This window comes from Coregonus clupeaformis, unplaced genomic scaffold (assembly GCF_020615455.1).
Source record: "Coregonus clupeaformis isolate EN_2021a unplaced genomic scaffold, ASM2061545v1 scaf0463, whole genome shotgun sequence".
In the NCBI taxonomy this organism is placed as follows: domain Eukaryota; kingdom Metazoa; phylum Chordata; class Actinopteri; order Salmoniformes; family Salmonidae; genus Coregonus; species Coregonus clupeaformis.
The window spans coordinates 75,696-91,766 of NW_025533918.1; the positions used below are offsets into that span (position 1 = coordinate 75,696).

Below are 16,071 nucleotides of genomic sequence, written 5' to 3' on the forward strand. Positions count from 1 at the left end.
TCATTTACAAAATAGCCTCCAACACTCTACTCAGCAAATTGGATGTTGTCTATCACAGTGCCATCCGTTTTGTCTCCAAAGCCCCATATAATACCCACCACTGTGACCTGTACGCTCTTGTTGGCTGGTCCTCACTACATATTCGCCGCCAAACCCACTGGCTCCAGGCCATCTATAAATCACTGCTAGGCAAATCCCCGCCTTATCTTAGCTCACTGGTCACCATAGCAACACCCACCCGTAGTCTGCGCTCCAGCGAGTATATCTCACTGGTCATCCCCCAAAGCCAACACCTCCTTTGGCCGCAATTCCTTCCAGTTCTCTGCTGCCAATGACTGGAACAAATTGCAAAAATCTCTGAAGCTGGAGACGCTTATCTCCCTCACTAACTTTAAGCATCAGTTGTCAGAGCACCTTACCGATCACTGCACCTGTACACAGCCCATCTGAAATTAGCCCGCCCAACTACCTCATCCCTATATTGTTATTTATTTTGCTCATCTGTACCCCAGTATCTCTATTTGCACATCATCTCTTGCACATCATTCCAGTGTTAATACTAAATTGTAATTATTTTGCACTATAGCCTATTTTATTGCCTTACCTCCATAACTTGCTAAATTTGCACACTGTATATTAATTGTATTTCTGTTGTATTTTTTTTGATTTTTGTTTCATTTTACCCCATATGTAACTCTGTGTTGTTGTTTTTATCGCACTGCTATGCTTTATCTTGGCCAGGTCGCAGTTGTAAATGAGAACTTGTTCTCAACTGGTTTACCTGGTTAAATAAAGGTGAAATAAAATAAAAAAAATAAAAAAAATGGTCCACTACCCAAAGGACATCCAGCCATTTTGACATCAACTGTGGGACGCATTGGAGTCAACATGGGCCAGCATCCCTGTGGGACGCTTTCGACACCTTGTAGAGTCCATGCCCCGGCGAGTTGAGGCTGTTCTGAGGGCAAAGAGAGGAGGTGCAACTCAATATTAGGAGGGTGTTCTTAATGTTTTGTATACTCAGTGATGTTTTTGCTTTATGTAATGGCATATGTTTTATTGCTTAATGTAATGTATTTTATCTATTGAAATATAGTTTTGAAATATTTTAAAATGTAGTTTCATGGGGATTTATTATGTTTTCCAGAATCTCCAACCAAACTCTGAGATCAGTCTCTCCAGTACCCAGTCATCTGTCCATGAAGAGTGACTTCTCTATGCATCAACCTATACATTTTAGTGATGGACCAGTGACCTTTGACCCTAGGTAAGTTACTGGTCAGAATTGATAATATTACTCTTGAAGAGGAGAATCTTCTAGATCTGAAACCAGATGTATTTTGTGTATCTGAGTATATACTGTAAAGCATCTGCTTATAATTAGTTGTTTATGTAATATATTTGAATACACTGAGTGTACAAAACATTAGGAACACCTGCTTTTTCCATGACATAGATTGACAAGGTGAATCCAGGTGAAAGCTATGATCTCTTATTGATGTCACTTGTTAAATCCACTTCAATCAGTGTAGATGAAGGGGAGGAGAGAGGTTAATGAAGGATTTTTAAGCCTGGAGACAAATGAGACATGGATTGTGTAAATGTGCCATTCAGAGGGTGAATGGACAGGGTATGCCTTTGAACTGGGTATTGTAGTAGGTACCAGGCACACAGGTTTTTGTCAAGAACTGCAACGCTGCTGGGTTGTTCACGCTCAAAAGTTTCCTGTGTGTATCAAGAATGGTCCACTACCCAAAGGACATCCAGCCATTTTGACACAACTGTGGGACGCATTGGAGTCAACATTGGCCAGCATCCCTGTGGGACGCTTTCGACACCTTGTAGAGTCCATGCCCCGACGAGTTGAGGCTGTTCTGAGGGCAAAAGAGAGGGAGGTGCAACTCAATATTAGGAGGGTGTTCTTAATGTTTTGTATACTCAGTGTATGTTTTTTTGCTTTATGTAATGGCATATGTTTTATTGCTTCATGTAATGTATTTTATCTCTTGAAATATAGTTTTGAAATATTTTAAAATGTAGTTTCATGGGGATTTATTATGTTTTCCAGAATCTCAACCAAACTCTGAGATCAGTCTCTCCAGTACCCAGTCATCTGTCCATGAAGAGTGACTTCTCTATGCATCAACCTATACATTTTAGTGATGGACCAGTGACCTTTGACCCTAGGTAAGTTACTGGTCAGAATTGATGATATTACTCTTGAAGAGGAGAATCTTCTAGATCTGAAACCAGATGTATTGTGTGTATCTGAGTATATACTGTAAAGCATCTGCTTATAATTATTTGTTTATGTAATATATTTTAATATTCTGAGTGTACAAAACATTAGGAACACCTGCTTTTTCCATGACATAGATTGATGAGGTGAATCCATGTGAAAGATACGATCTCTTATTTATGTAAGTTGTTAAATCAACTTCAATCAGTGTAGATGAAGGGGAGGAGACAGGTTAATCAATGATTTTTAAGGCTTGAAACAATTGAGACATGGATTGTGTAAATGTGCCATTCAGATGGTGAATAGGTAAGACAAAATATTTAAGTGCCTTTGAACGGGGTATGGTAGTAGGTACCAGGCACACAGGTTTTTGTCAAGAACTGCAACGCTGCTGGGTTTTTCACGCTCAAAAGTTTCCTGTGTGTCTCAAGAAAGGTCCACCACCCAAAGGACATCCAGCCAACTTGACACAACTGTGGGAATCATAGGAGTCAACATGGGCCAGCATCCCTGTTGGACGCTTTCGACACCTTGAAGAGTCAATGCCTTGACGAGTTGATGCTGTTCTGAGGGTGAAAAGGGAGGGGGGGGGCAGCAACTCAATATTAGGAGGGTGTTCTTAATGTTTTGTATACTCAGTGTATGTTTTTTGCTTTATGTAATGGCATATGTTTTATTGCTTAATGTAATGTATTTTATCTATTGAAATATAGTTTTGAAATATTTTAAAATGTAGTTTCATGGGGATTTATTATGTTTTCCAGAATCTCCAACCAAACTCTGAGATCAGTCTCTCCAGTACCCAGTCATCTGTCCATGAAGAGTGACTTCTCTATGCATCAACCTATACATTTTAGTGATGGACCAGTGACCTTTGACCCTAGGTAAAATTGTATCATATTACTATTGAAGATGAGAATCTTCAAGATCTGAAACCAGATGTATTTTGTGTGTCTGAGTATATACTATAAGGCATCTGCTTATTATTAGTTGTTTATGTAATATATTTGAATACACTGAGTGTACAAAACATTATGAACACCTGCTTTTTCCATGACATAGATTGACAAGGTGAATCCAGGTGAAAGCTATGATCTCTTATTTATGTAAGTTGTTAAATCAACTTCAATCCGTGTAGATAAAGGGGAGGAGAGAGGTTAATGAAGGATTTTTAAGCCTTGAGACAATTGAGACATGGATTGTGTAAATCTGCCATTCAGAGGGTGAATAGGCAAGACAAAATATTTAAGTACCTTTGAACGGGGTATGGTAGTAGGTACCAGGCACACAGGTTTTTGTCAAGAACTGCAACGCTGCTGGGTTGTTCACGCTCAAAAGTTTCCTGTGTGTATCAAGAATGGTCCACTACCCAAAGGACATCCAGCCATTTTGACACAACTGTGGGACGCATTGGAGTCAACATGGGCCAGCATCCCCTGTGGGACGCTTTCGACACCTTGTAGAGTCCATGCCCGACGAGTTGAGGCTGTTCTGAGGGCAAAAAGAGAGGAGGTGCAACTCAATATTAGGAAGGTGTTCTTAATGTTTTGTATACTCAGTGTATGTTTGTTGCTTTATGTAATGGCATATATTTTATTACTTTATGTAATGTATTTTACCTATTGAGATATAGTTTTGATGTATTTTAAAATGTAGTTTAATGGTGATTTATTATGTTTTTCAGAATCTCCAACCAAATTCGGAGATCAGTCTCTCCAGTACCCAGTCATCTGTCCATGAAGAGTGACTTCTCTATTGATCGTCCTATACATTTTAGTGATGGACCAGTGACCTTTGACCCCAGGTAAGTTACTGGTCAGAATTTATGATATTACTATTGAAGAGGAGAATCTTCTAGATCTGAAACCAGATGTATTTTGTGTATCTGAGTATATACTGTAAAGCAGGAGGGGGCTTTGTGTGTTTTGTCCAATCAGTGTATATTTTAACATGTTGTTTCATAGTGGTTTATTTATTCCCCCAAACGTCTTGCCCTGCAAAAACAATTTAGTTCAATCTCAATAAGCTGGTTTGTGTTCATATCTGACCATTTCTGCTGTAGCGAGTATAGCCAACCAAGATATCAGTCATGGCCCTTGTTGTTACAGATACATATTATTTTATTGATATAACACAGATACAGTAGCTCTTGTGGAAACGAGACAAATCCAATCGCCTTGATACTAAATCAAAACATCATATGTTTTGCAAAAATCGCTCTGCCAGTTGCTGGTTACTAAAATTCTAATTGTTCACGTTATTTCAGTTTATGTGACAAAACAAGCAGTATACAAAAGTATAGTGTAGAGAATCATTGTATCATCAAAACCGATATGAAATATATTTTCCATAAACAAAAATATTGTATTTTCAACTGGTGTACAAAACCGAAATTAAAAGACGCAAAACCGAAACTTAAGACCGGGAAGCAAATAAATAGCGCACATAGAACATATCTACCGCTTCCTAGACTTGCTTTGAATGCCATATCTTACATTTCTATAGGAATTTGGTCGGGTCACCCAAAAAGTTACATATTGCACCTTTTAACCTTTATTTAAGGCAGGGTAGTCTGATTGAGACCAAGGTCTTTTTAAATGGAGACCTGCATGACAAGACCAAGCAAGAACACAATAAAAGTAATTACAGCAATTACACAATAAAAGTAATTACAGCAATTACACTACAAGTAATTACAGCAATTACACAATACAAGGAAATACAGCAATTACACAAAAGTAATTACAGCAATTACACAATAAAATGAATTACAGCAATCACACAATACAAGTTAGAGAGACAGATGCTACAATCAAGGCAGGAAACACAAAAAGAAAAATACAAAAAACACCATGATAAAAAACACCATGATAAAAAAAAACATGATAAAAAACAACCACATTCCTCAGTGAAGAGGTCCTCTACTAACAATCTGAATTGACCGAAAGGCCCCCATGCATCAAACTGTACGGTATTTTGAAGATTGTTCCATAAGTGAGGTGCAAAGAAATGAAAAGCTGTTTTACCCAAATCTGTAGTGACAGAAGGAAGGAGTTCTCCATCTAAATCTGTAGTGACAGAAGGAAGGAGTTATCCATCTAAATCTGTAGTGACAGAAGGAAGGGGAGTTCTCCATCTAAATCTGTAGTGACAGAAGGAAGGAGTTCTCCATCTAAACCTGTAGTGACAGAAGGAAGGAGTTCTCCATCTAAATCTGTAGTGACAGAAGGAAGGAGTTCTCCATCTAAATCTGTAGTGACAGAAGGAAGGAGTTATCCATCTAAATCTGTAGTGACAGAAGGAAGGAGTTCTCCATCTAAATCTGTAGTGACAGAAGGAAGGAGTTCTCCATATAAATCTGTAGTGACAGAAGGAAGGAGTTATCCATCTAAATCTGTAGTGACAGAAGGAAGGAGTTCTCCATCTAAATCTGTAGTGACAGAAGGAAGGAGTTCTCCATCTAAATCTGTAGTGACAGAAGGAAGGAGTTCTCCATCTAAATATGTAGTGACAGAAGGAAGGAGTTCTCCATCTAAATCTGTAGTGACAGAAGGAAGGAGTTATCCATCTAAATCTGTAGTGACAGAAGGAAGGAGTTATCCATCTAAATCTGTAGTGACAGAAGGAAGGAGTTCTCCATCTAAATATGTAGTGACAGAAGGAAGGAGTTATCCATCTAAATCTGTAGTGACAGAAGGAAGGAGTTCTCCATCTAAATCTGTAGTGACAGAAGGAAGGAGTTCTCCATCTAAATCTGTAGTGACAGAAGGAAGGAGTTCTCCATCTAAATCTGTAGTGACAGAAGGAAGGAGTTCTCCATCTAAATCTGTAGTGACAGAAGGAAGGAGTTATCCATCTAAATCTGTAGTGACAGAAGGAAGGAGTTCTCCATCTAAATCTGTAGTGACAGAAGGAAGGAGTTCTCCATCTAAATCTGTAGTGACAGAAGGAAGGAGTTCTCCATCTAAATCTGTAGTGACAGAAGGAAGGAGTTCTCCATCTAAATCTGTAGTGACAGAAGGAAGGAGTTCTCCATCTAAATATGTAGTGACAGAAGGAAGGAGTTCTCCATCTAAATCTGTAGTGACAGAAGGAAGGAGTTCTCCATCTAAATCTGTAGTGACAGAAGGAAGGAGTTATCCATCTAAATCTGTAGTGACAGAAGGAAGGAGTTATCCATCTAAATCTGTAGTGACAGAAGGAAGGAGTTCTCCATCTAAATATGTAGTGACAGAAGGAAGGAGTTATCCATCTAAATCTGTAGTGACAGAAGGAAGGAGTTCTCCATCTAAATCTGTAGTGACAGAAGGAAGGAGTTATCCATCTAAATCTGTAGTGACAGAAGGAAGGAGTTCTCCATCTAAATCTGTAGTGACAGAAGGAAGGAGTTCTCCATCTAAATCTGTAGTGACAGAAGGAAGTAGTGACAGAAGGAAGGAGTTCTCCATCTAAATCTGTAGTGACAGAAGGAAGGAGTTCTCCATCTAAATCTGTAGTGACAGAAGGAAGGAGTTCTCCATCTAAATCTGTAGTGACAGAAGGAAGGAGTTCTCCATCTAAATCTGTAGTGACAGAAGGAAGGAGTTATCCATCTAAATCTGTAGTGACAGAAGGAAGGAGTTCTCCATCTAAATCTGTAGTGACAGAAGGAAGGAGTTCTCCATCTAAATCTGTAGTGACAGAAGGAAGGAGTTCTCCATCTAAATATGTAGTGACAGAAGGAAGGAGTTCTCCATCTAAATCTGTAGTGACAGAAGGAAGGAGTTATCCATCTAAATCTGTAGTGACAGAAGGAAGGAGTTATCCATCTAAATCTGTAGTGACAGAAGGAAGGAGTTCTCCATCTAAATCTGTAGTGACAGAAGGAAGGAGTTATCCATCTAAATCTGTAGTGACAGAAGGAAGGAGTTCTCCATCTAAATCTGTAGTGACAGAAGGAAGGAGTTCTCCATCTAAATCTGTAGTGACAGAAGGAAGGAGTTATCCATCTAAATCTGTAGTGACAGAAGGAAGGAGTTCTCCATCTAAATCTGTAGTGACAGAAGGAAGGAGTTCTCCATCTAAATCTGTAGTGACAGAAGGAAGGAGTTATCCATCTAAATCTGTAGTGACAGAAGGAAGGAGTTCTCCATCTAAATCTGTAGTGACAGAAGGAAGGAGTTCTCCATCTAAATCTGTAGTGACAGAAGGAAGGAGTTCTCCATCTAAATATGTAGTGACAGAAGGAAGGAGTTCTCCATCTAAATCTGTAGTGACAGAAGGAAGGAGTTCTCCATCTAAATCTGTAGTGACAGAAGGAAGGAGTTCTCCATCTAAATCTGTAGTGACAGAAGGAAGGAGTTCTCCATCTAAATCTGTAGTGACAGAAGGAAGGAGTTCTCCATCTAAATCTGTAGTGACAGAAGGAAGGAGTTCTCCATCTAAATCTGTAGTGACAGAAGGAAGGAGTTCTCCATCTAAATCTGTAGTGACAGAAGGAAGGAGTTCTCCATCTAAATCTGTAGTGACAGAAGGAAGGAGTTCTCCATCTAAATCTGTAGTGACAGAAGGAAGGAGTTATCCATCTAAATTTTACATTACAGGTTTTTTCTGTATTCTGGTTAGCCATACTATATTGTTTAAATTCCATAGGTGTTATATTTAACATTTTAGCAGACGCTCTTATGCAGAGCAACATAGGGCAATTAGGGTGAAGTGCCTTGCTCAAGGGCACATTGGCTGATTTTTCACCTAGTCGGCTCGGGGATTCAAACCAGCGACCTTTCAGTTACTGGCTCTTAATGCTAAGCTACCTGCCATTACCAGTTGAATCAGCTGCAGGTCAATGTAGTGATTGCTTCAGGAAACTTAGTTTGCTAATGAGGCTTTCCAGCCAATTGTGTCAATTAGGTTAATTGCTCTGAGCTTCTTTATTCATTCACACATTGCACATTAGTGACATCTGCTGGTCAGCAATAAATAGCAATGTGTGATTATCAGATAAAGGTATTTTTTTCTCCACTGATTTTATCAAAACTCTGTAGTGGTAAGTCGTTGGCTTTAATAGCCTCCAGTCAGATCACATCTTACATCATGCTTATTTTTCTGCCTTCAAGTGGACTATTTTTCAAAAATGGAATCTATGGCATTATTGAGGATGTTTAAGAGAGAAGCTTATACTATACTAAATAAAACTAATTATTTGAACAACAGTGCAGAAAGTGTGGTTTCACAAAACTATTTTCTGAATAGTGTCTCTTCAACCGGATTCGAACTCATACTCACACATCCCGGAATGTTCCATAGTTCCCTACTCTACCAGCTAAGACACCAGTCAGGTGAAATTATTTGTACAAAATCCTAACTAAATGTATAAGTATGGTATCCAGTAGCAGTCGGTGTTTAAAAGCAGCTTAATCGAAGAAAGCATCGGAACCACGGTGAAATCAGTGGGATCTTGCATTTTGCAACACACGGTTTGAAAAAGCATGTGATCAAACGAAGCTTCGGACATCATTAATGACGTACTTCTGATAAAGTGATACACGCATCGGCACATTGATTCGAAGTTAGCTGCTTAGCGATTTCAACACATGTCTTGGAGCTTCAGTATGAAACATAACATCACTACGTCACTGAGGAGAGAATTGAGAACCACTGACTTAGTCAACCGTTCTCAATTGACACAAGGCCATACGTGAGTCGTTCACAAGACACCGCCACTGGCCATAGTCCCACATAACTGTGTGTATTAACAGTCATTGCATAACACAACACATTAGATAAACGTCAATGGCACTCACTCACTGTTACACAAAAAGAGCTTTGAACAAACCACTCCGCAAAATATTCTAATGAGCCACTGCCTCTACATTTTAATTATCACTAAAACGCAAATAACCCTTTTTGTGAACTGCAAAGAACCATTGAATGGCTTGAAGGGTTCTTTGAGTCATTATGGTTCCACATAGAACCATCACCTTCCCAAAGAACCCTTGCGGAACCCTCTTTTCTTAGTGTGTACATTCTATACTTTTGAAGATTTCTACAATCTGAGTTCATATAGTTTAGTAATACCACTGTGGACATGTTTCTACAACCTTCTGAGTTCATATAGTTTAGTAATACCACTGTGGACATGTTTCTACAACCTTCTGAGTTCAAATAGTTTAGTAATACCACTGTGGACATGTTTCTACAACCTTCTGAGTTCATATAGTTTAGTAATACCACTGTGGACATGTTTCTACAACCTTCTGAGTTCATATAGTTTAGTAATACCACGGTGGACATGTTTCTACAACCTGAGTTCATATAGTTTAGTAATACCATTGTGGACATGTTTCTACAACCTTCTGAGTTCATATAGTTTAGTAATACCACTGTGGACATGTTTCTACAACCTGAGTTCATATAGTTTAGTAATACCACTGTGGACATGTTTCTACAACCTTCTGAGTTCATATAGTTTAGTAATACCACTGTGGACATGTTTCTACAACCTTCTGAGTTCATATAGTTTAGTAATACCACTGTGGACATGTTGCTACAACCTTCTGAGTTCATATAGTTTAGTAATACCACTGTGGACATGCTTCTACAACCTTCTGAGGTCATATAGTTTAGTAATACCACTGTGGACATGTTTCTACAACCTTTTGAGTTCATATAGTTTAGTAATACCACTGTGGACATGTTTCTACAACCTTCTGAGTTCATATAGTTTAGTAATACCACTGTGGACATGTTTCTACAACCTTCAGAGTTCATATAGTTTAGTAATACCACTGTGGACATGTTTCTACAACCTTCTGAGTTCATATAGTTTAGTAATACCACTGTGGACATGTTTCTACAACCTTCTGAGTTCATATAGTTTAGTAATACCACTGTGGACATGTTTCTACAACCTTCTGAGTTCATATAGTTTAGTAATACCACTGTGGACATGTTTCTACAACCTGAGTTCATATAGTTTAGTAATACCACTGTGGACATGTTTCTACAACCTTCTGAGTTCATATAGTTTAGTAATACCACTGTGGACATGTTTCTACAACCTTCTGAGTTCATATAGTTTAGTAATACCACTGTGGACATGTTTCTACAACCTTCTGAGTTCATATAGTTTAGTAATACCACTGTGGACATGTTTCTACAACCTTCTGAGTTCATATAGTTTAGTAATACCACTGTGGACATGTTATCCATTCCAGAGGCTACTACCACACTCAGAGAGCAGAGTATACTGTTCCCAGCTGTCTGTCTATGAACAGTATTAACATCTACAATATCTCTCTCCTTTATCTCTGTAGTGGAAGGTCTACTCTATTAGAGGATCAGTATTAACATCTACAATCTCTCTCTCTCTCCTTTATCTCTGTAGTGGATGGTCTACTCTGCCAGAGGATCAGTCCAGGTGTGCAGTGTGTCAGCAGGTGCTGAGGGATCCAGTCTCTATCACCTGTGGACACAGGTTCTGCAGACAGTGCATCACCAGATACTGGGAGAAACCTGCTCCTTCAGGAGACTATGACTGTCCTCAGTGTAGAAAGAGATCCAGAACACGGCCTGTACTACAGCAGCTGAGTCAACCCAATAAAACAAGAGGCTCTGAAAACAGTAAGACCACTTGCACACGTGGGCCAAGTCAATACCTTAATATGATTTACAGTAGTTAACTACAATATTATGAGATAGTAGAAGTTACTGTAGTTGTGGAAGGCCCACTTTTCATCCTGTCAATGAATGTTTCTGATACACATCATTTTTCCTCTTCCCTTGTAGTGGATGACAGCCTGCAGAGAGCTATAGTAAACCATAAAGACAGTCTGAAAAGGAGGTATGAATGTGTGATAGAAGGCATGGAAAAAGCAGGGAACCAAACTCCCCTCAACAGGATTTACACAGAGCTCTACATCACAGAGGGAGAGAGTGAAGGGGTTAACAATGAACATGAGGTGTGGCAGCTAGAGACAGCATCCAGGACGCCAACCTCACATGACACAGCAATCCACTGCAATGACATCTTTAAACCCTTACCAGGCCAAGAGAGAAGCATCAGAACTGTGCTGACGAAGGGCATCGCTGGCATCAGAAAAACAGTCTCTGTGCAGAAGTTCATCCTAGACTGGGGTGAAGAGAAGGCGAACCAAGATGTGGATATCATATTTGTGCTTCCTTTCCGGGAGCTGAACTTGATTAAAGATCTCCAGTACAGTCTTCTCAGACTTTTAAATGGCTTCCACACAGAACTAGACATAGGCAATGCAAAGAAACTCACTGCTTGTAAAGCTATGTTCATCTTTGATGGTTTGGATGAAAGCAGACTTCCATTGGATTTCCAGCACAATGAAAAGGTGTCTGATGTCACCCAGACATCGTCTGTCGATGTTCTGCTGACAAACCTCATCAAGGGGAATCTGCTTCCCTCTGCTCTCCTATGGATAACCTCCCGACCAGCAGCAACCAATCAGATCCCCCCTGAGTGTGTTGACCAGGTGACAGAGGTACGAGGGTTCAATGACCCACAGAAGGAGGAGTACTTCAGGAAGAGATTCAGTGATGAGGACCTGGCCAGCAGAATCATCTCACACATAAAGACATCAAGGAGCCTCCACATCATGTGCCACATTCCAGTCTTCTGTTGGATTTCTGCAATAGTCCTTGAACACATGTTGAGTACAGACAAGAGGAGAGAGATGCCCACGACTCTGACTGAGATGTTAATACACTTCCTGCTCATTCAGACCAGCCTGAAAAACAAGAAGTATCATGGAAGAGATTAGATGGATCAAGAGGAGCTCATGGAGTCAGATAAGGAAGTTCTTCTGAAGCTGGGGAAGCTGGCGTTTGAAAATCTGCAGAAGGGTAATCTCATGTTCTATGAAGAAGACCTGAAAGAGTGTGGCATTGATGCCAAAGAAGCCTCAGTGTACTCAGGAGTGTGCACACAAATCTTTAAAGAAGAGTCTGTGTTATTTCAGAGAGTGGTGTACTGCTTTGTTCATCTGAGCATTCAGGAGTTTCTCTCAGCTGTCTACATGTACCATTGTTACACAACCAAGAACATGGACGCACTGAAGCCCTTCCTCAAGAGAAAGTCTAGAGCTGCATCTGAAGAGCTAACCTTGCATGAGCTGCTGAAGAGTGCTGTGGTTGAAGCCTTGGAGAGCAAGAACGGACACCTGGACCTCTTTGTCCGCTTCCTTCATGGCATGTCACTGGAGTCCAATCAGAAACTCCTACAAGGTCTGGTGACACAGACAGAAAGCAGTCCAGAGAGTGTCCAGAAAACAATCCGATCCCTTAAGGTGATGCAGAGGAAGAACATCTCCCCTGAGAGGTGCATCAATCTCTTCCACTGTCTGATAGAGATGAAAGACTATTCAGTACAAGAGGAAATCCAAGCGTACTTGAGTTCTGAGAACAGATCCAAAAACCTCACACATGCTCACTGTTCAGCACTGGCCTACATGCTACAGATATCAGAGGAAGTTCTGGATGTGTTTGACCTGAAGGTATACAAGACATCAGAGGAGGGTCGTAGGAGACTGCTCCCAGCTGTGAGAAGCTGCAGGAAAGCTCTGTAAGAATTCATGTAAATATTGCACACCAAAATACATTGTAGTTACAACAGCATTTTCATTGGCTGACTAAACTTGCTATCAGCTGAAAACTATAAGACAAACTAATCATAAAAGCCAGGTGTTCATATTATTAGTGGGCTAACAGTGTAAGCAGGGAAAGCTAAGCATAACATTATAATACAAACTATCTGTCATGGTATTTACTCTGTGTTGGCAGACTCACTGGCTGTAAACTCACAGACACATCCTGTGAATTGTTGGCCTCAGCTCTCAGTTCAAACTCCTCACACCTGAGAGAGCTTGATCTGAGTAACAATGACCTGAAGGATTCAGGAGTGAAGCTGCTCTCTGCTGGACTGAGGAATCCCCACTGTAAACTGGAGACTCTGAGGTCAGTATTCCTGTAGTTGGTCAACAAGTGATAACTGTTCACCAGATCCACATGTGTTTACCAGGAACACATAGTCCACACCATATGTGTTTGGACAGTGAAGCTTACGGTTTTAAATTTGGTGCTATGCTCCAGCATTTTGGATTTGAAATTGTTTCATATTAGGCGACAGTACAGAATGTTACTTTTTATTTGAGGGTATTCATACATATCTGTGTTACTGTTTAGAAATGAAAGCACTTCATATATCTAGTTCTCCCATTTGAAAAAGTCATAATTATTTGGACAAATTTAGTCAAAAGTTTAGTGTTTAGTCCCATATTCCTTACCTGCAGTGATTACATCAAGCATGTGACTATACAAACTTGTTGAATGCATTTGCCGCTTGTTTTGGTTGTGTTTTGGATTATGTTTTTCCAAATAGTAACTGAATGGTGAATAATGTCCTGTCATTTTGGAGTCACTTCACTTGTATTGTCAGTAAGAATAGAAGATGTTTCTGAACACTTCTACATTCATGTGGATGCTACCATGATTATGAATAATCAAGAATAAATCGTGAATGATGATGAATGAGAAAGTTACAGAGGAACAAGGATCATACCCCCTCTGTTATTGGTAATGGTGAGAGGTTAGCATGTTTTGTTGTAGCCTCTGTAACTTTCTCATTCATTATTGCTCATGATTCATTCATGATTTTCTTAATCATGGTATTATCAGGATTCATTCAGTAGTGTTTAGAAACATGTTGTCTACTCACTTAGACAGACAATTACTCCAGTCATCATCCACCATTCAGTTACTATTGGACAAAACATAACCCAAAACACAACCAAAACAAACTGCAAATGCATCCAACGACTTTGGGACCAAATACTAAACTTTCGACTACTTTAATTGGTCAGAATACTTATGACTTCTTCAAATAGGGGGACTAGATACATAAAGTGATTTTATTTTTCTAAATGGTGAAATAGATATGTATAAAGGAGTAGATGGATATCAACTCTCCTAGCTCATTGACGACAAAAAGAATAGCAGTGTGGTTTTAATATGATTTGACTCTTTGCAGGCTGTCAGGCTGTCGAGTCACAGAGGAAGGCTGTGCTTCTCTGATCTCAGCTCTGAGGTCAAACCCCTCACACCTGAGAGATCTGGATCTGAGTAACAATGACCTGAAGGATTCAGGAGTGAAGCTGCTCTCTGCTGGACTGGGGAATCCCCACTGGAAACTGGAGACTCTGAGGTCAGTATTCCTGTAGTTGGTCAATAAGTGATAACTGTTCACCAGATCCACATGTGTTTACCAGGCACACATAGTCCACACCATATGTGTTTGGACAGTGAAGCTTACAGTTTTACATTTGGTGCTATGCTCCAGCATTTTGGATTTGAGATAAAACGTTTCATATTAGGTGACATTACAGAATGTCACCTTTTATTTGATGTTAATGGTGAGAAGTTAGCATGTTTTGTTGTAGCCTCTGTAACTTTCTCATTCATTATTATTCATGACTCATTCATGATTATTCTTAATCATGGCATCATCAGGATTCATTCAGTAGTGTTTAGAAACATGTTATCTACTCACTTAGACAGACAATTACTCCAGTCATCATCCACCATTCAGTTACTATTGGACAAAACATAACCCAAAACACAACCAAAACAAACTGCAAATGCAACCAACGACTTTGGGACCAAATACTAAACTTTCGACTACTTTAATTGGTCAGAATACTTATGACTTCTTCAAATAGGGGGACTAGATACATAAAGTGATTTTATTTTTCTAAATGGTGAAATAGATATGTATAAAGGAGTAGATGGATATCCACTCTCCTAGCTCAAGAGGCCCATGATGCAAACCATGAAGAAATAGCAGGTTATCAACCTAACTAACTGACTACCTAACTAACGAACTGGAATTAAATTAAATAAGTCAGAAGAAAATTGAGTTGTCCCTTGCGTCCTTCAGTCCTTAAAGAGGCCTTTTTCAAGTTTGGCCAAAGAGCTGCAGTGTGAACCATACACAACTTGACAGTTGATAACCGGTTGAGTCTCGAGAATCCTAAATGAACTGAATGTTTCAAATACAATGTATATATTTATATATGTACGTACTGACCAGAGCCATCTTCTTTTTTTTTTTTTCTTTTTTTTTTTGGGGGGTCAGCTTAATATTGCAGATAGATTGTATCTTCTATCAATGTAATTGTCTGCATCACTTCCAATCCCCCATGTTTTTTATATATATACTCCCCTTTATTACTTTTCAACCCCACCATCCTTTCCCTACTTGAAGTTAATTAGTGAACAACAATGACCAGGCCTCTACTTCCGGTCTATACTTACTATCTACACCTTATGGACACAGTTAATTTTACAATAATTCTATTATATATATTATTATTTTTTTGCTCCTGAACTTCTTCTACTCTCAACCTCTCCGATCATTTTCATGATGTCCATCCGGTTTGCTTCTATATGCCATATCTTTCTTACTGTGCTCTTTCCCAAAAGCTCCCAACATACAACCTATATACTTATTATGGACACAGTATGCTTACATTATTAGCTATCTTTGTTATTATTTGTTGTTATTTGTTATTAGTCCCATCCTTCAACTCTATTCAATACCTCCCATTTATCTCTTAAAACCATCCATATAGGATTTCTATTTGCCATATATATTTCAACCGTACTGTGATGTTTTACAAAAGTTCTGAACCTTTCTATTCTCATTGTTTCTACAGATTTTGAATTAAAAATAAACATTTTTGCTAAAAGTATTATTATATTATTGATCGATTGACTATGACTTTTCAGATCACCCAGTAATGCTATCTTCAAGGTTAGCTCTAGGTAAATAT

The 16,071-nt window shown here is 39.2% G+C and overlaps 1 pseudogene; it reads left to right on the top strand.

Moving 5' to 3' along the window:
- Positions 1–10,652: 10,652 nt before the first annotated feature.
- Positions 10,653–13,163, top strand: LOC121557180 (annotated as a pseudogene).
- The last annotated feature ends 2,908 nt before the right edge of the window (positions 13,164–16,071 follow it).